Source organism: Ochotona princeps, chromosome 13 (assembly GCF_030435755.1).
Source record: "Ochotona princeps isolate mOchPri1 chromosome 13, mOchPri1.hap1, whole genome shotgun sequence".
NCBI lineage: Eukaryota > Metazoa > Chordata > Mammalia > Lagomorpha > Ochotonidae > Ochotona > Ochotona princeps.
Window position 1 is genome coordinate 29,098,869 of NC_080844.1, and position 20,046 is coordinate 29,118,914.

A 20,046-nucleotide genomic window follows, 5' to 3' on the forward strand; every position below is an offset into this window, starting at 1 on the left:
TCCCTCTCTCTCTCTCTCTGTAACTCTTTCAAGTAAATGTTTAAAAAATGGGCCCAACACAATAGCCTAGTGGCTACAGCACTCTGCACCTGTGTGAGACCCAGAAGAAGGTCCTGACTTCTGGCTTCAGCTCAGTTCAGCTCTGAACATTGCAGCCACTTGGGGAGTGAACCAGCAGATGGAAGATCTTTCCTCTCTGTCTTTCCTTCTCTCTGTAAATCTGCCTTTCTAACAAAATTTTTTTTTAAAAAACCCTTAAAAAACGAAAAGCAAAACCTGGGTGCTTTGGGAGTAGGAATATTACAGCTTTATTTTCCCTTGCTACATATGTAATGTTAATAAAAACAAAGTTAAAATAAGCATACATGACTAATCATTCTAGCAGTGTATGTTCTAGCAGTGGAATTGTAATATATGTAATTAACTTAAACATCGTTAATGATCATCAGTATTGTGTCAACTTCAATGGTACAAGGGCTGGTATCGTCAGGCAAACCGATGGACAGATTTTCTTCTCTAACATGTGAGCCGCATGGAAACCACCTAAGGTGAGAATAAAACAAAAAGACTTGCTTCGCTGCACGTGTCAGAATTCTCTGACCTACACCCTTAGCTCTGCACAGATTCTAACCTGCAACCCCTGTCTGTACATTTTATTTGGTTAGTCTAAACCACACAACCCACTTACTTTTTATCGGTCTCCTTATATGTCTTTACACACACACACACACACGTCCTATTGCCTGGCATAATAATCACATGCCTTTTGGGCAAGCCTTTGGATCCACAGTTAAGGCCCTGCCTAGGATGCCCACAACCAGTAGATGCGCGATTGAGCTTGAGTCCCGGCCCCACCTTCGAGCACCTTGGGAAGCAGCAGGTGAAAGCCCTTGCACTGGAGTCCGTGCCACCCACCTGGGAGGCACACATGGAGTTCTAGGCTCCTGGCTTCATGTGCGAGTGACCCAGAGGACAGGAGATTCCTCTCTGTCTTTAACACACAAATGAAAATGCAGGTAAGTCATTTTTGACATTCTAAATATGTGAGCGCTTCCATTTTTATTTTTTATCTCATTAATATTTGGCCATTTTTTCATATATAATTTCTGATTCTTCTTCAAAGTACTCCCAGGTACTTTCAATGATTTTATCTTCATTTGTAAGTTCAGATTATTTTTCTATTCATTAAGGTTATTATCTATATCAATTTTGCACCTAGTCACCCCCTCACAAAATTGTGCTTTTACTGTGATTATTTACACAGTTTTTTTTTCAGATAGTTAAGCATGCAAGCACATTATCTAAGGCTAGTGGTAATTTTCACTTCCTTTCCTTCCAATTCTTATATATTTGATTACTTGTTATTAATTGCTTTGGCCAGTACCTTCAACACAATAGTATGGTGTCTGTTCTTGTCATTAAAAGGAACTTTTATCCAGATCCCCACGAGTGACACGGTTCCACAAACTTGAGCCATCACCTGCTACCTTTCAGGACGCACATTAGCACCAAATTGAAATCAGCAACAAAGACACAAATCACACTCCAGAAGTAGGACATTCTGAGACAGACATCCCAAGGGGTTTCTTCACAGATGTGCCAAATGCCTTCCCCTAGAAGGAATATTCGTATTTTATTATTTGATATGACATTATAAAACGACAGCTCCAGTAATAAGATTCTGCAGATTAACATTGAGTTTTGTCTCCTTTGTTCCCCAATCATTCCCACGTCATCTTATAACTGATATGTACTAGTGAAAAAGAATGTTTCTGAGTGAAATGCATTCCAAAGCCCTGAAATCAATTTAACCTTCTCTTCTACAATCAGACTCTGCAATTGAGTAAACACCCTGAAAGTACCAAACTGCCAATAACCTCATTTCTCTATTAATAAAGGGACATCTAAATTTACTTTAGAATAATAAATATCATTTATAAATGGATAAAATAGATAAGGTTATAAAATCAAAATTACGAATTGGGCAATGTTCAGAGAATTACAGAATTTCTCTAGTTTCTGTAATGTTTTTTCATTCCTTATGTAAGCAATTACATTAAGTTCAGTGGAAAAATATCTGGTTTTATTTATATAAACCACATGAACACATACAGTGGATTTTGTATCCTTTTCCTTTCTAAATCTTACACTATATAATGGATATTATTTCATAGAGTTTACATAGCCCTGTACCTAAACCGCTTCTTACTGGGGAATATTTTAAGTTATTTTTAGTTTTCCTCACATAGAAAATTTAGTATGAGAGTTTTGTGCAAAAATCTCTCCATATTTTTGTGAGTCTGTGTATATGTAGGACAGATTTGCTGTTTGAGAGATCACTGCATCAATGCATAAATGAATAGGTAATTTTTCTAGAAATTGACTTCCATAGAGGTTGTATCATTTTGCATCCCTTACAACAATCTGTGAAAGAATGTATTCTCCACCAAATTTTCAGGGTGGGGACTTTTGCCAGTGTGATAGGTGAGAAGCTGTGTATCTGCATAGTTTTTAAAAATAAAATCAAGTATCTTTTAAGTTAACATCAGACTATATCTACGTCCATAAATAGATTATTCATACAGAGATGTATAGGCAGAAAGATATTGGTCAGTAGTTACCTAATTCCCAACACATATCTAAATTGTTTTTTTTCCAGTAATGATTCAATCGGCCATTTTAAAAATTTTTCTGAAATAAAAATGATCAACTCTTTTCTTTTTTCTATATCTTAGGCTATAGTTAGAAAATTTCCACCTTCCAAAATTATGCAGCTTTGAACCCATTTCTTTTGTAGGTGTGTGGATATGATTTATGTCCGACAAAATGCATACACTTAGAGTATAAATTTTAATGAACTTTAACATATGTAAACAACCTTGTCGTTGCCAATGCCTTGATGATTACTGCATTTCAGAAAGCTCCATAGTGTCTCTTCCAGTCATTTTTTGAATTATCTCTTTCTCTAGCCAACCTCTGAGCCACATTTTTCTCCTAGAATGATGTGTTGATATTCTTCAATCATGAAAGTATTTGTAGTTCTTTTCAGACATTCCTGATCATTTTTAAATTCCCAGTTAATGACTAGTATAAATAAAAATGCAGTGATGTTCATGTGAAATATTTTATGGAGTTATTTAAGAGGAAAACTAATAGAGACAGAGGAACACACCCCTCTGCAGAGACAGGAAGAGAGAGAGATCTTCTATCTACTAGTTCATTCCTCTAGCTTTCAAAACAGCAGGCTTGGGTCTCAGCCTGGCCTCCTGTATGAGGGGCAAGGCCAAGGACTTGGGCCATTACACACTGCCTTCCAAAGTATATCAGCAGGAAGTTGGATCAGGAGCAAAACAGCCACAAACTCAAACCGTTCTCTGATGAGGAATGCATTCATCCTAAACTGTGGCCTTAACCTGCTGGGCCACATGACCATGGCCTTGTGCAAAACATCGATGGAAAATATTTATCTTGGGAAAACACAGATGAATGCTTTAATGTTGCACAATCTACCAAACTACATTTCCAATATATCAGCACAATTTTATATACTGAGCAGCAATGCATGAAAGCCCCAGCGGCTTTATGTTTTCACCAACACTTGATTATTGTTAATCTTTTGAAATTTAGTCCATCTAGGAGTATTTAGTGATGTCTGAAAGTGTTTTGAATTTCTCACATTACTGGCTATGTAAAACAGATTGTTGTGAGATGAGTATACATAAATTTTTGATGACACTTCTTCTCACATCACATTCTTTTCAGGATTTTCATACCACTAAATATTAGAAATGTTCGGCTTTAGGGGATGGTTGTCAGATGTAGCCATTAAAACAGTGTTTGGGATACCTGCCTCCCCTTGTACAAGGTCTGGGTTTGAGTATCAGTTCTACTTTCAACTCTGTCTTCCTACTCATGCATTTCAAAGAAGTGCAGCAGTGATGACTCGGGTTGGCAGGTCCCTGTCACCCACAAGGGACACTCAGAACTCCCAGTTCCTGTCTTCACCATGATCCATCCCAACCATGTGAGAAACAGACAAGAGATTTTGTCACTGGATTCACATTACAGGATGTGCTTAAACAGATGCTGGTACAGGATTCTGGAATCTTAAGTAGCAGCTTAATCTGCTGCACCATGATTCCAGCCCTAAACTATATTTATTATTTGGAAATCCTCCATACTGTTTCCTGCAATGAGTATATTAATTAACATTACCATCACAAGTGCACAGGATTTCTTGTCCTGCACAACCTCATGAAGAACTCATGGTCTGTCGGCCAGTCTACCTTGAGTGAGGTGGTACCTCCTTGAGGTTTTTGGTGATCCTGAAGGTTTTGGTTTTAGTCTTGAGCACTCTTTAATGCTCTGGTTGGTCATCTGTGTGTCTTCCTTCTATTCTATTTGTTGTGCATTCTATAATTCTAAGTCTTGATCAATTTCTTCCTTTTCCTTCTAGTGTTGGTAATTCCAGGTCTTACATTTAGGTCCATTCCGTCTCTCTCTCTCTCTCTACCACTGTCGACTCTGTGTCTCTGTGTGTCTTTCCAGTTCTCTCACATCCTCTCCCATCTCTTTTGCCCTCTCACACATCTAGTCCCTCACAGGTTTTGACTCTGATAGTATCTATAATATGCATAATAATCTGGGAATATAAGAACTTTATGTAACTGAAACATTCAGCCATAAACAACATGCCACTAATTTAAAAATTGCATTTATGTTTATCATGTTAATCAATTATTTTGCATCGAGTTATGGTATGTGATTCATTATAATTATTCTCATATATCCTTAGTTATTGTTTTATAAATTTTGCTTTTCCCCTTAGTAAAATTAACTGAAGGTTTACCTGAAAGGTAGAGTTACAAGGAAAGGGACAGACAGATAGGGAGAAACATTCATATACTAGTTCACTCCATAAGTGACCAAAATGGCCAGGGCTGTTCCTGGCCAAAACCAGGAGCCAGGAGCTCTAACTAGGTCCCACATACATGCGGCAGGGGCCCAAGCACTTTTGTCATGTTTTGTTGCTTTCCCAGGTATATTTACCAGTGAGATGGATCAGGAGTACCTTGGAGTCAATCCACTGCCCACATGGGATGTCAGCATTGCAGACAGCGGCTTAACCTGATGGACCGTCACACTGTCTCCTGTGTGACATTTTCTTCCTTTTCTATGCTTCATCTCCCGCCCTTTGTGTCAGTGTGTCTCAATTCTACCATTACAAATATTATAGCCAAGTACATCAACTCCCTTCGGAGGAGAGGAAGGCTTTTTGTCCTAGTCTTCACTTTTAATTACATGTGATATTCTGTGCTAAAGCATCAAATCAGATTTGTCTTTAATTTCTTTGGCTAAAATCAGCCCAATTATGATATTTAGCCACAAAGTAGAATGGGAATGTGGTCTCTAGGTTGTTTTAAGTCTGTATTGCAAACTAGTCTCTGTCCGCAGAGGACAGGTGATAATGATGAATGTTGGAAATCATTCAACACAGAAAAGTACATACCATAATTTCTTACTGGACAGAGTGCATTCAAGTAGATGTATATTTCCTTTTACCCACCATAAGTTGGGACAGATATACTTACCTATTATCTTAAACACTGAGACTCCCTACATATGTCAGTTGCAATTTTTAATTCGTATCATCTTGGAAGAACCAGCTATTTTCCTGTTGGTGTTAAGGCTAGCATTGATATATTTTGGTAGTATTAGCATTTCTTGATATGCATTTGCATTTTCTAACCCTGATCTTGCTTTGTTAAGAAGTGTACCAGCCCCTCTTCCGGCAAGATACGGATTGGATATGGAGATGAGGGGTTTGGCATCACATTTTCAACAGTCTGATATGAAACTCTGATACTAGCTCTGCAAGAAAAATAGTAGCACATAACACCACCCATAATTATGAAGTGTCTCAGAGAGACAGGTAAATTACTGGTCAGCCAGCTGTTAGGGCACAGATACATTGAGCAGCTGAGTGTCAGCATGACACAGGTACTCTTTCTATCTGGAATGAGATCGTTGTAACACAGGAGCCTTTGTGACAGGATTATATATACACTTGACTTACAATACTTAGCCAAGGCCCAGGTGAGCCCTTCTCTCATTCATCTTTCATGCTTGCATTTTCATACCTACCCTGCTTTGCTCCCCTGTCACCTCTTAATGCCCTCTAGAGCTTTAGAACCATAAATTAATGACAAATAACGTTAAGGTACAATGTCTTGCTCTAGTATTTAGAAAAACCAAAGAAGTTAAAAAGATTTTCCTCTCACTGTTGTGATGGTCTTACTTGCCATACAATCCAGAGACATACCTTTTGGTCTGTTTCTTAGCTTGCTTTTAATTTTGACCCATTATTCTAAAGTGAGCTTTAAGAATTTAAACTCTGTTTTAGTTATACACTATTCGGTCAGATACACTTTAAAAGTCCATTTGTCTGTGGCTAACACACAATAAAATGTTGACTGTAATCTTCCTCTGGTATCTTTCTTGCATTTTATTTGCTGATGAAGAATATCAATATGTACTCTTTTGTTTTAGGAATAAAAATGTTAATGAAAATACATACATGATTTGGATTATGGATATATATTTTGTAACATTAGTTTGCACTGTGACTACAGATATGTGTCATTATGCTTTTCCTACAACAATGAATTTGTTTTGCTCTTCAGTAATTCATCTGAGGGAAGTCATCGCATGGACACTTTCAGCACTATTAATAGTGGATGAGACCTGAATTTCTCCATAAGAATTTATTTAACAATCTCCTAATTAGAATAGATGTTGTTCTGCCATAGTTTCTAATCTTAACTCATATTTGGACGTCTGAGAGCATAACTTCCTCTCTTAAACTAACAGGATAACAGGAAATTAGAACTATCAATGCACAGTAGAACACTGACACTCTCAAACACAAATCTGAAATACAGTACTCAGTACCAGTGTGTTTACATTAAAATTAAATGTTACTCACTAAAAAAAATTAGAAATTCCAGCCAAGCAGGAGAACAAAAGTGTTGAATAGCAGGTGGTTGGTGTGTCAGATACAAGTGACATTCATGCATATTTTTTACTGTTCTAAGCACATTTCTTACACAAAGAGAAAACAGTAGGACGCTGATTGCTTCTCTTATCTTTACTTGCCTCGTATCACACTTTCAAAAGAAAGCTGTCTTCTTAACTATAATTTATAATGCATTATGTAATTTAATGCTACAGTGAACATGAAGAAAGCATTTGTTTAATTTGGATTTAGGAGACTGCTAAGCTTGGTCCAATTAGTGTGGCAAAGAAGAAAACTTCTATTCTTGGAACTGAATATTCCACACTCAATAATTGTGCAAGCTTTGGTGTGTCACTGTAAACATATGCTACTTCCTTTGGAATTGCATTTCTATTAATCACAGTTTTCATTGCCACAGTTTTCATTGTCTCACACATATCTCAACACCTGCTGTGAATATTCCATACGATATTCCATATCTTCCTATTTAATGCAGATAGGGTCCTTATTATATATACATACTTATATATTCATGCGCATATGTATATGAATATTTTTTCATACAGTTCTAATTTCACATAGTTTGAGTCATTATTAGTTCTATCTGAAGATGCCCTATTCTTTAGGTACCAAAAGGAAATTTCTTAGGGTTTATCTTAAGTATTTCAAGCAGATTAATTTGCTAAAGGTTGTGGTTTCAAAAATAATTTGTGCACCTCCCAAAGACCCCTGTGTGAAGTCTTAGCTACTAAAGTCTTGTATTAATAAATTGAGGATGAAATCTAATCAAATTACAGTGCCTGAAAGCTGGGTGTTAGAAAGTGATTTACTTGATCATGTTGTTACGGTGGAGTTTCTTTGCTGACTATATAAAGTGAGTTTTGGGGATGTGAAGGCACAGTGTTCGCCCTTCTCCCTGTCTCACCAGGTGCCTAAACCAATGGTTTATCTCATTTCAAACTTTGAACTTCTAAATTATCATCAGAAAATGAACTGCCTTAATTCTAAGAAGCTAATCTATGGTATTTAAGTTAAAACAATGGAAGTTGACTAACGCATTAAGTCACAGCATTGAGATCACTGTATTCTGCAAAAAACTAGCCTATTTTTCCCACTTACTGACAACCTAAACTCCAGGGAAACAATTCTGAAAGCATCATGATTCTTAGTTATTAGCATGAAATTAAAATTGGCAATAAAGACCGCTCTATTTCAGTGACTTATTGGGAAAAGTCAGGTTTTAGTATATATTTTCAATGATTGCAAACATCCAACATTGAAGAGCTCTATTCATATCAGAAGGTGTACCACAATCGACTGCAGTTTAACTGCTTTTACACCTCTGCCTTCAGGGGAGCCAGTGAGCAGCTTCAAGCAGGATGGATTCAATTTATTTGGAGGATCTGTTCTATGTCACACAGATCCATTCTGGCTTCCATCTGTTCCTCTTACATCTTCCACATTCATTATTTCTCATATACTGCATTAGGCCCCTGGGCTAGGCCTTTACTTCATTCATCTTCCTCTTTAAAATATTTTTATTAATACAAATGAGAAAAGATTTCACATTTCTTATAGGTACAATACCAAGAAGATAACCATACTTCCCTCCCTCTCTCAATCCACCTCCTTCCATCTTTTTCTTCAATTTTTGTAGAAATGTGCCCTCATATAATTGGTAAGGATATCAGGAATTTTCTTATCCCTGAAGCTTGAGCTTTAACCATGTTTAAAACATTTTTATTTGAGATATTTGGCAAATTTAACATTGGCCCACGTTTTCAGCTGGTTAGCAGAGATAAGGCTTTTCTATTTCTGTTACCCCTGCCACTATTTTTTTTAACCAGTGTTATCTGCCCGGCTGCCTGTTCTCTGAAACTTTTCACTTTTTTTTATACAGACAGAGCAAAATACAGGTTTATTTCAATAAACCTCCCCACAAACCTGGAAATAATCATTATCTCAATTTTACAAACACAAGAACCAAGCTTGACAACTCAAAGTTGGGCAAGTGATAAATGGAGGGCGGGGAGTGAGGCTGTATTACAATCCTTTCTGCCATTGAACAACTCAACCACAATAGAAATAGTGTCCTTAATCTTTCCTTTCCTAATCTGCCGACTCTTGTACCTTGGCCTGCTTTGGCCAGCTTCTATAATACCTGGATTTAGTCCATCCTTCTCTAAGGAATAAGTATTCTCCCAGCTAGAAGTCTGTGTGTGTGTGTGTGTGTGCGTGTGTGTGTAAGTGTGGGAAGACAGAGGGAGAAAAAGAAAGAAATGTGATCTCTCTCTCATAAGAAAACCAGCTCCATCCTGTTAAGGCCCCAACTTCTAGCTTCATTTAATCTTATTTGTTATTTTGAAGGCCCTCTGCCCCCAAAAGTCACATTAGTGGTTAGGACTTCAACATATGAATTTGGTAGTGGAGGGGAGGTACACAATTCTTTCTATCACAGAGGAGGAGGTCAGTGCAGCTAAAAAGAACATGTACATTTTTAAAAGTCATCCATTCCATTCATTCAGCCAGCCAGTATACATACAATAACTTTAAAAACTCAAAAGGGGTATTTAGAAACTGTTAATAAAATTGGAAAGTTTCCAATCACACTATGATGTCAGATTATATTCATCACAAAAATAATTGTTAAATCCTCAAGATAATAGCAGAAAATATTTACCAGTTTAATGCTTTGTAATATTTTAGGAGGCATTATTATACTGCCCCAAAGTTCAGGAACCAAAGACATTATGAGCAACTATTACAATGCATTACATTTTTAAATGTGGTTCTTTGAGCTGCACGTCACTATGGCAAAGAGAGAATGTAAGAAAAGATGCGATGAGGTATACACAAATCACAATCTAGATATGGAGAAGAAATAGTTGCAAGAGCTATTTTACCAGATGATAAACTTTTGGATAAGATAAGCTTTACCACTGTTTCTGCCATCTATCACTGTATATGAAAAAACTATCCTCATATTCAGGACATTATCACTGAACGAACTGGTTTTATGATTCCATCATCTATGTGTGGCCCAGCTAGGGCCATTCTTCTGTCCCCTGTGATGTCTGTTCAGATGGGACTACCAACATGACATATTAACCTGCTATGACTATCTTACCAAAATATCACAGAACAAGGGGTGTCAACATGAAAATTATTTTCTTTCATTCTGGAAGCTTAGTCTTACTCCAAGCCACTGCCCATCTGTTTGTCTTGAGGCTCTCGGAAAGAAAGCCACTTTCCCGCTGTGCATCATACAACATTTGTGAGCATCCCTAGTGCCATGTCCCATTTCCAGAAGGATTTCTGCGCTATTAGAGTATAACTCATCCTTACATCATTCTTTCACTTTGGTTGCTTCTTTAAAGGCCATTGAAGGCTTCATCAACATGAGAATTGTGGGAGAGATATAATTCCATGAAGTACAACAACTTTATTCTTCACCTGTGGGGATGCCTCAGCTGGGATGGATGGCAGTGCTTTAGGCTGACTGGACATTCTGGTTCCAAAAGGTTTTCCATTGTAGCTACATTGTTACTCCCAGGAAACTAAGGTTTCAGGGTAGTAAGACATCTTACTTGCATCTTCAGGAGAACAGGAGCTCAGAGTCTCTTTCTTGATAGTTAGACTTAAGTGACACACTGCATTGTGTGTGACAGTGTTGCTTGTGTCACACTGCAGTAAACTGGCAGCTCAGAGTAGGTGGATGAGAGAAACTGACCTTCCATCTTCCTCCATCACCCTTCTCCCCCAGCCATGGATGAAAAGTAAGCACACACAGAAAGGAGGAAATCAACGGCTTCTTCCACTGTTGGCTTTCATAACCCAAAAAGGGATTAGTGCCCCCCAATGCCAGTCAAACGAGGAAGATCAACACTAGAATGGGCAATACATTTCCTGAAAAGGACATTATATGAAGTCAAGGAAAGAAATTTTTATTCTGGGTATTAGAATGAATGTGGTCAAATTCTAAGCATTCCAGATTCCAAAAACAATTCTTAGGGAGAGATGAGCTGAAATTTCTTGAGAGCACAATTTTTTTTCTTCAACCTATCCTTTCAATCTCATACCTTTCATCAACCCTGATTAAAATCACAGACTGGCACTCGTTCTTCCACGTACAAAGAGGAAGGGCTCTGTGTCTGTCCTTGAGATTAAGTAACATAAAGGGCAGAGCAGTGTCCCTTGTCCAACAACCAAGAGGTGATCGGTCTAAGGTAGCCCAACCAAAAAATTAAAGTAAGGTAACAGTTATCTATAACAGAGACAGTAAGAGGCATTATGAAGTTAAAGTTTCTAGTCTCACAAAGAACAACAAATTAAGAAATAATGTGGGCAGATGCAAAATGATATTATGCCAATTGTTCTCCATCATCTGATCCCATTTAATGTTGCTCATGTCTCCTAGTTTATGTAACCTGAAATGCAAGGATGATGGCAAAAAAAAAAAACATATATGATACTGAGTCCATGAATGAAGGTAATTATTGCTCATAAGTCATTCCTAAAATATGGTATGTGTCTGAGGCCTTTATGTTACTCCTTGGAATTGATAGCTTAAAAAATCTTTAACACCTTTAAAACACTGCTTTTCTATCTCATTTCTGACTTCCATTACATTTTTACCTTCAAGTACATCCTGTGAAAGTATCTTGCACTTCAGAAGTGTTTTTGTTCTGGCTTAGTTCCAAGTCATCTGAGCCTGATTCCTCTTAGTTGTACTTGGTCCCTCAGTAATCATCTCCCTGCACTCACTGTAGCCTTCCTCTTCCATCAGACCATTCTTGACACTGATCCTACACCACAGGCTTGCACAGTGTACTGTGAGCACCTGGATGAGAGTGGACTATGAATTCTATTCATCTCCAGCAAAAATAACAGTGAATATATTGAATGAATAAAAGGATGACATCATTTCACACTTGGATGGTAAACGTAGAGATGCTTACTGACTTCCAACTCTGTGAAATTTCAACTTTGAGGGAACTTGTCAAAATCACAAATTAATCTCCATATGTTCTTGAGACCCACATGCATATTGACTTCCAGGAGAGAATTTCAGTATTATGTAGGTCCTGGAATAAATATGCAAAGTAATCCTAGTAAAAATAGTTTGTGGCATATATTTTGGTCAAATAAAAAAAAAGCCATAGAAAAAATATGATAGGAAATTGCTTGCATTCAATATGGCATTTCAGATCACCTTTTGTTGGGTTTTAATAAAATTTTTCCTTTAAAATGTATTTTTATTGCTGTAGATAAAATTTTCTGCCATAAACAAAAAATAATTTGAAGGCATCTTAGGCATGTAAGTGAAATAGTTTCTAGGAAGCAAAATGTGAGTGATATCATCAAAAAGAACAGATGTCTCACAAGACATATTCTTTTTAATATGAGAACATTCACATGATTTATATAATTCAGAGTATAAGTCAGTTTTCCTCTATCACATCAAGTAAAAATAAGAAGGAATTTGTTTTTTTTTTAATTTCCTTTGTTTCTGGTACAAGCAATCAAATAGATGTTGATGTATGCCTCTATATAACCAGATGGCTCTGTTGAAAGTGTGAGATTGAACTCCTTAGCTCAAGAATATGAGAAACTACAAGAAGAATGACAGGTTCTACAGAATCAGATAGAAAGCTGGGTAATCATCAATGAAAACTGAACAGTTCTATCATCACTCTACATTATGGCTATATCATACTTTAGACACTGATGGGGATAATTTCTCAGCTGTCTCAAGATTTCTGAATGGGTGCCAATGTTTCAAGTGTTGGGTTCCTAGTCAAATTTTGGTTCTTTTCAGTGCTTAATATTTGAGACTCTATTTCACCCAAGATACAGTTTTGTGCAACTTACCTTTATACATTAGTCAAATCAAAGGTTTTAATTAAGTTACCATAGTTTCAATGGTCTACGATTACTTTAAAATACGCTGTGTATGGATGAAATGGTCATTTTTCCATTCAAAACCATATTGCATCCTTTCTGTTAATCTGGTATAATAGGACAAACAAGATTCTTCAAGTTCTGACCCCCTGATGTTTCATGATTTTTTCCATGGAATGGCCCTGGGTGAAGGTTAGATGGAGGCAGTGCAGATGGTAATAACCATCTCCATTCAAAGGTGAGCTGGACAAGAGACTCTTTAAGGCACCTTCGGTTGACAGAGGTGGAAAGGAGGGATGAAAACTAGAAAGATACTGTGCAGAAGTGCTGAAATCTCTTTCTGATCAAGCTTACTACAAAGAGGCTCTCAAGTGGTCTAGGGCTAAAAATGAAGATGTTCCTGTGAACACAGCATGAGGAGAGGAGAGGCAGTGTGTAGACCGAGAGTTTGACTACAGCGTCCTTTCTCACACTGCAGTGAATTCACCGCTGTGATCCTCACCTGACATGGACAGAAGGCAGCTTCTCCCTTGGAAGAGTGTCAGCAAAGTTTTGTAATTGTTGATGAGCTCACAAAAAATGGTAGTGGACCTGAAGCCAGACGCCTCAATCACAGATTTTCCCATTTAGTCGGCTGCTAAAAGCATTAAGATCACTATGCGCATTTGGAACTTTCAAATCTCCCTTTCAGCACCATTTTGGTTACAAATCTCACTGCTAGGTATACTTTTTTGGGGTGGTTACTTACAGGTCTACATTATGAATTTTTTAGACTTCATAATCTGCCTTCAAATAATAATGTAATATTTCACTTTAAAATCTAGGGAAAGGCAGGAATGTAAACAGAAATGCATACATATGTATTTTTTTCCCAAAACACCTAATGTTTTCAGAGAGCAGAGCACATTTTAGCTGTTTTGGTATCCATGACCTGAGGAGAAATTACAAGTGGAAGTTCAATAGTTTGAGTTATAATTCAGATATTGAGGAGACATTCAGATATGTGTTATGTGCCCTACTTTGGCACTGATATGTTAAACTGTGTGATTTTTTTTTTCCCACAGCAATTTTTCAGTAGCCTAAAAGAAAGAAGTATAGAAGCAGATGATTGAGGCTGTGGAAGATTGAAATGGCCTAGAGGGAAAAGCTAAAATATGGATGGTGAAGGGACTGGCTCCTCCTTTATGGAATATGTTACTGTGATCTTAGTCACCACTGTGCTGTAGAACCCTAGAGATGGTAAGTTCCACCTGATGGATTTGGTACCTGCTACGTAATCTCCATTTTCCTGTCTCCCTTATCTTTGTCAAGCTTCCAATAATCACTACTTCAAGTTCAGCCTATTTTAAAATTTCCACATAATGAGAAAGAATATTCAGCATTACTTGATAATCAAAACATTTTAAAATAAAACAACAAAAACTTTGAAAGGATATTTTAATATTTCTGAGGCAGAGTTGATAAAAATGACATGTTATGTTGCCTGCCTGGGTAAGGAAGGAAAGAACGGAGGAGATGGATGAAAGTTAACCACAAAGGGAAATTTCACATTTATTCTAATGTCACATATTCATTGTAGAATAAGTGTGAAGTAAGAATAAAATTGATGAAGGTTTGAAAGAGAGAGAGGAAGAAAGGGGGACAGGGAGAAACTTTTTGAAGGATCAGACTGCAACAATCATATAAATTTTCTATCATTCTTTTCCTTGCATATGTAAACCCAAGTTGGAAGTCTTCCATTTGCCACTCCTGATCTAATTTTTCACCTTCTTCCTTGAATTCTACCCAAAAAGCCTTACTTGGTAAAATGACATCATCAATAGCCTGCCTTGATTACTACTCAGCTCGTTTGAGCCTTGGCTATCAAGAGGCACTATTACAAGATTGGACAGGAAGCAAATGCGTTCAGAATAATGTGTCTTCTTGATCTCTCCTTGACAAGCCACACTTTCGGCCAAGAAATCTCTAACACCTGTCTATGGCTTCTGATAGGTGCATCTTTCCTTTGTCCTTCAAAGTCAGGTTATAGCAACATAAATTTCTCATCATTTCCTCTTATTTTGTCCTAATCTAGCCAAAATCTTTTTAAATAATCTCTTTCATTTACATTGACCTTCCCAACTTCAGCATGCCATTTATTTCCTTATGAGGCTTGGAGGAACACACACATGCACATATTTGCTTATGATAATAATACAGTTTGATATCAAATTTGCTAATGGTTTTGAACCTCCTCACTTAATCTTTGCATCCCTCATAGATTTGTTACACAGGTTCATAAACCTATAGTAGAAAATATGACTGCCGAAATGCTGTGCTTGAATGAGCAATTTATTCAACCATTTTGTGTCTAAAATATAGTCATTCCCAAAAAGATAATAAATCCAGAAAACAATGTTCAAAAATTACTTATGTTAAGTGCCTGCTAAGCACCTGGATTAGTGTGAGGATACAGGAGCCCACATATAGCAGCTGCACCAATATAAGTGATTTATAAAAATCATCACCTCTCACGCTAAAGACACTGTAAAAACACATCCGATTCTGCTGAGTAAACAGAAAATTTGAGATTAATGATTTCCCCAGAATTGATATTAAGTAACAAATCTAGATTTGCTTTCAGAGTTTGATCACAAATTTTACTATTATGATCTTCATTTGCATCTTAGAACTTAACATTTGTAAAGAGGACAGAAATTAATATGGCAATAGTCATATTAATTATGCTCGTAATTGATCCAGTGACAAACATAGAGATGAACTCTACAGATTTTCACCAACTGTTTTGTAGGAAAACAAGAAACACTTCTGCCATGAGAGTTAAATGAAAACATAAATGATTCCATTGGAGCTACACTAGTGAAGGCACATCTCGAACACAGATTAAATGGAGGAAAGCTTTAGGGCAAAAAGACATTGCCTTATTTGAAGAAAAGACAAAATAACATCGTACCCTACCTGTATCTTTAGAAACATACAGAAATAAATTGGGAAAACAAAAACTTTCAGGGAACATCAGTTTAAATAGAGATGGCTATGTGAAATATTTCAAAATTATAAACAATGAGAATCTTTAGCAATTAAGGATGACATTAAGCAGTTAATCTTCAGCAATTAAGCAATTAAGAAAGCAGCAGGGTAGGTTTAGGATTAAGATTCCCCAAATGGAAAGTTTCACCAGCAACAATAAACAAATGGAGCCTTGCATGAGTTTGCCTAGACTGATGTATCAAAGTGCTACAAACTAAATAACTTCAAAACTGAAATGTATTGTAGCACCTGGCTGGAGTCTAGAATTCTGAGATTGAGCTGCCTGGGAGTTTGTCTCTTCAGGGACTACTACAAAGAAACTGTGCCTTGCCCCTCTCTTAGCTCCTGGTGAATTCTCAGCCATCTTTGGTGTGCAGGCACATCACACTGTTTTTCCTGTGTTTATCTTGCTTGGCATTTCCACTGTGTGCAAGTCTCTGTCCAAATCTCTCCTTCTTATTAAGACACTGTGTATTTTGCATTCGGGCTCCACCCGGCCCCAATTTGGGCTCATTCTAACAAATTACATCTGCAGTGATGTTACAGTCTACCTCTCGAAAAATTTATTTATCTTTATTGCAAAGTCAGATACACAGAGAGGAGGAGAGACAGAAAGGAAGATCTGTCCTATGATTCACTCCGCAAGTGGCTGCAATGGCCAGCGCTGAGCCAATCTAAATCCAGGAGCCAGGAACTTCTTCCAGGTCTCCCACGTGGGTGCAGGGTCCCAAGGCTTTGGATTGTCCTCTACTGAATCCCCAGGCCACAAGCAGCGAGCTGGATGGGAAGAGAGGCTGCCAGGATTCGAACCAGTGCCCATATGGCATCTTGGCAAGTTCAATGCAAGGACTTTAGCCACTAGGCCACTGCGTCCACAATCTACTTCTAAGTAATGTTACATTTTGAGTGTATGGGGCTGGTGGGGGGAGGGTGGGATTACAAGTTAACATATGAATCTGGAGAGTATATAAATGAAGCCATAAAAACATATAATTAACAAAATGTGGTATAATTTCTCATGCATCTCAAAAAAGCTCATGCTGTACAGCTTACTACATGTATCTTAACATAAATTCTTGAGAAGGAAACTGAATAGGTTCACTACACTTGACCAGTCAACAGCAACATAGTTTGCTGTTACAATTTGCCAAACACATGAACTAATTTTGTTTTTATGTATTCTTGATAGAAATATAAGAAAATTGATGACAATGCATCTGAAAAACAATGCCCCTTGTGAGTGGCTCCAGAAGACTACTGGAAGACAGAGGACTAACTCTGTCTGACAGTGGATTTGACAAAGCCAGAGCACACAGGTAGCCCGGTTGCTTGGTCTGAGGCATAGCCTTCTCTTTTCTTTTCAAAAAAGACAATTCCATTTCTTTAGGAATCATCAATTGTGTTTCATACATGAGGGGCATCAAAGATTTTGAAAACCCATATTCAATAGAAAAGTCAATTGTACACTACATACTAATTAATAGAAAATCAATAGGACTGATCCCACTTACTTTTTATGATGTAAAGAATAATTTTTAAAGTTCTATCCTATTTTTATTGGAAAGTCAGATACACAGAGAGGAGGAGAGGCGGAGAGGAAGATCCTCAGCCCGCTGAGTCATTGCCCAAGCAGTCGCAAGGGCTGGAGCTGAACCGATCTGAAGTCAGGAGCCTGGAGCCTCCTCAGGGTCTCCCACATGGGTGCAGGGTCCCAAGGCTTTGGGCCATTCTCAACTGCATCCCCAGGTCACAAGCAGGGAGCTGGATGTGAAGCAGGGCCACTGTGATTAGAACTGGCACCCATATGGGATCCCTGTGCATACAAGGCAAGGACTTTAGACACTAGGCTACTATGCCAGAACTGCAAACAATAAATCTTAAAAAGCATACATTGTTTTCTTCTTAGAGGAGGGAAAGATGTTGCGTGTAATGAAATGTAATGAAAAACATATAATGTGATTTGTGATATTTGTTATCAACTCCATTGTTTCTGAGAATTTTTTACTATTGTATCTGCATTCATTATGTGAGACATGAGTGATAGGAGGAAAGTGTATTTCCAACATGAATAAACAATAAAATATAGAAATAACTTTGAGGTGAGAACCACAAAATCAGATTTAGAACAGAAATGAGAATAATTATTGTTAAAATGTATTCTGAGGAAACATATGATAATAAGAGAATTTTCATTTGTGATTCTATTTGATCCTTTATCTCATATGTAATCCTTTCCTTTTAGAAAAGGGAGGGGACAAGAATTTACAGAAGAGATGACTGGAAATTACAGATTTAGCTGATGAAATGATGGCACAAGGAGAGATGAAGTGTTGCTTTCTAAGTTTCAAACAGATACTGTGTAAGAGTGACTGAACATCTGTTTGTATAACACTTTTTTTTTCAAATTGTTTTCTCATTGTGTCTTGCAGAATGCTGAAAAGTTGAAATGGAGAATATGTAGGTGAGAATATATCCACCCTCACAGTAGACTGACAACAGGGGCTTTACACTCACCACCCAGTTCTGCTGCTGGGGAGATTACAATTAGGAACAGATTTAAAAGCTGGAAAAATACAACCAGCAAAACCAAACTAAAGAAAAGACAAAGAGGAGGATGAAGTCATTTTTCTCAAGGAATTCTTAAATTTCACAAAAAAGGATCTAGTTAAAGTATTTGTTGTTGTTGCCCTGTGTGTGTAAATACATGTTACAGGAAGCCAGTAACACATACTGTCAGGGCAGACATGACAGACTGGATGGTCCTCCTGAGAGAATAGGAGATAAAAGAGAATTTTATTTTCTAGAGTTATATTTTCAAAAATGGAGCTTCAAAAAATTGAATCTTGCCAATTTTTTTCAATAATATATTGAAGAAAATATTTGTTTCAAAGATACTCTGCTAATGACAGATTTAAAGACTGGCAGAAAATGTCAGAGAAATGTCAGGACGAGGGTCTTGCCTGGCCACCTCAAACCACATTTGAACGAATCACTGCAATCTACATAAACAGAAAACCTCTATGAAATCCAGTGTCAAACCAACACTGCATGCAAAAATGCAGTAACTGTTGCTAGCCATCAATAAAATATAGTATTTTGAAAGAATGTCAAACCTGCACCCTGTGTTATACAAATAATATTTAAGAGTTAACAATAACAATTTACTGATACTTCCTGTAAGCCTTTTTAACTTGTCCTGAATTACAGTTATGCCCAAACATCTAACTCCCCATGTTCTCAATATTTACTCACTTCTCACATAATCCCTGTGATATTTCTCTCAGTTCTATTTAACTGGCTAATATGTCATCTGTTACGTGTTTTCTCTCCTTTCTACATACTGAAAGTTTAAACTGCACGTGAGAATTTTGGTCCCATATCTCTCTAGTAATCACTCCTCTACAATATAAAACAGCAAAACAAGAAGCACACATTAAAACAGAATTAATTTCTGTATTTTCACTAGCCTAATCAGACACAACTCACAAAATTTCAAGAATCATTTCCTGTTTAGCATCAGTGTGTAACTAAAAGAGGAAGCACATTAGATACTTAGAAAGGAACATTCCTATTTGATTTGTGTATGTGAATGTGTCTAATCCATTTTCTATTTCTATGATAGGAGGGAAATAAGGGATTTCAAGATCATTGGAAAGGCTAGAGAAAGAAAGATTGGAAGCTCCTTTATGAGCTCTTCAGTCTTGCTTTTCAGTTTCTGACAGCCAGGGCAACACAAGGCTGAAGAAATCCATGCCCCACTCTCCTTGCTGTCCCCTGCAGGTTGCTAATAAGGAAAAATCCTTGGTTGGCTGAGGCCAACCTCCTGTGCCCTGCATTGGAGAGCAAGCAGTGCCCTTTCTCCTGCCCATTTCTCAAGCGAGGCTCTATTATGCATGGATCCTGGGCAGTGTATTTCCTGAATCTTGATGCCTGAATCACAGGGAGGAGTATATTGGGGTATAAATGGTGACACAGAGCTATTAGTCCATCAGAATCTCCACTGTAAATGAGTTCCAAATGTTTTCCTCTTGCTTCAAATACCAACTTACCAACTCAAAGAGATGAAGCAGTCCTAATTTTTCGCTGAAGTCTGGGAATAA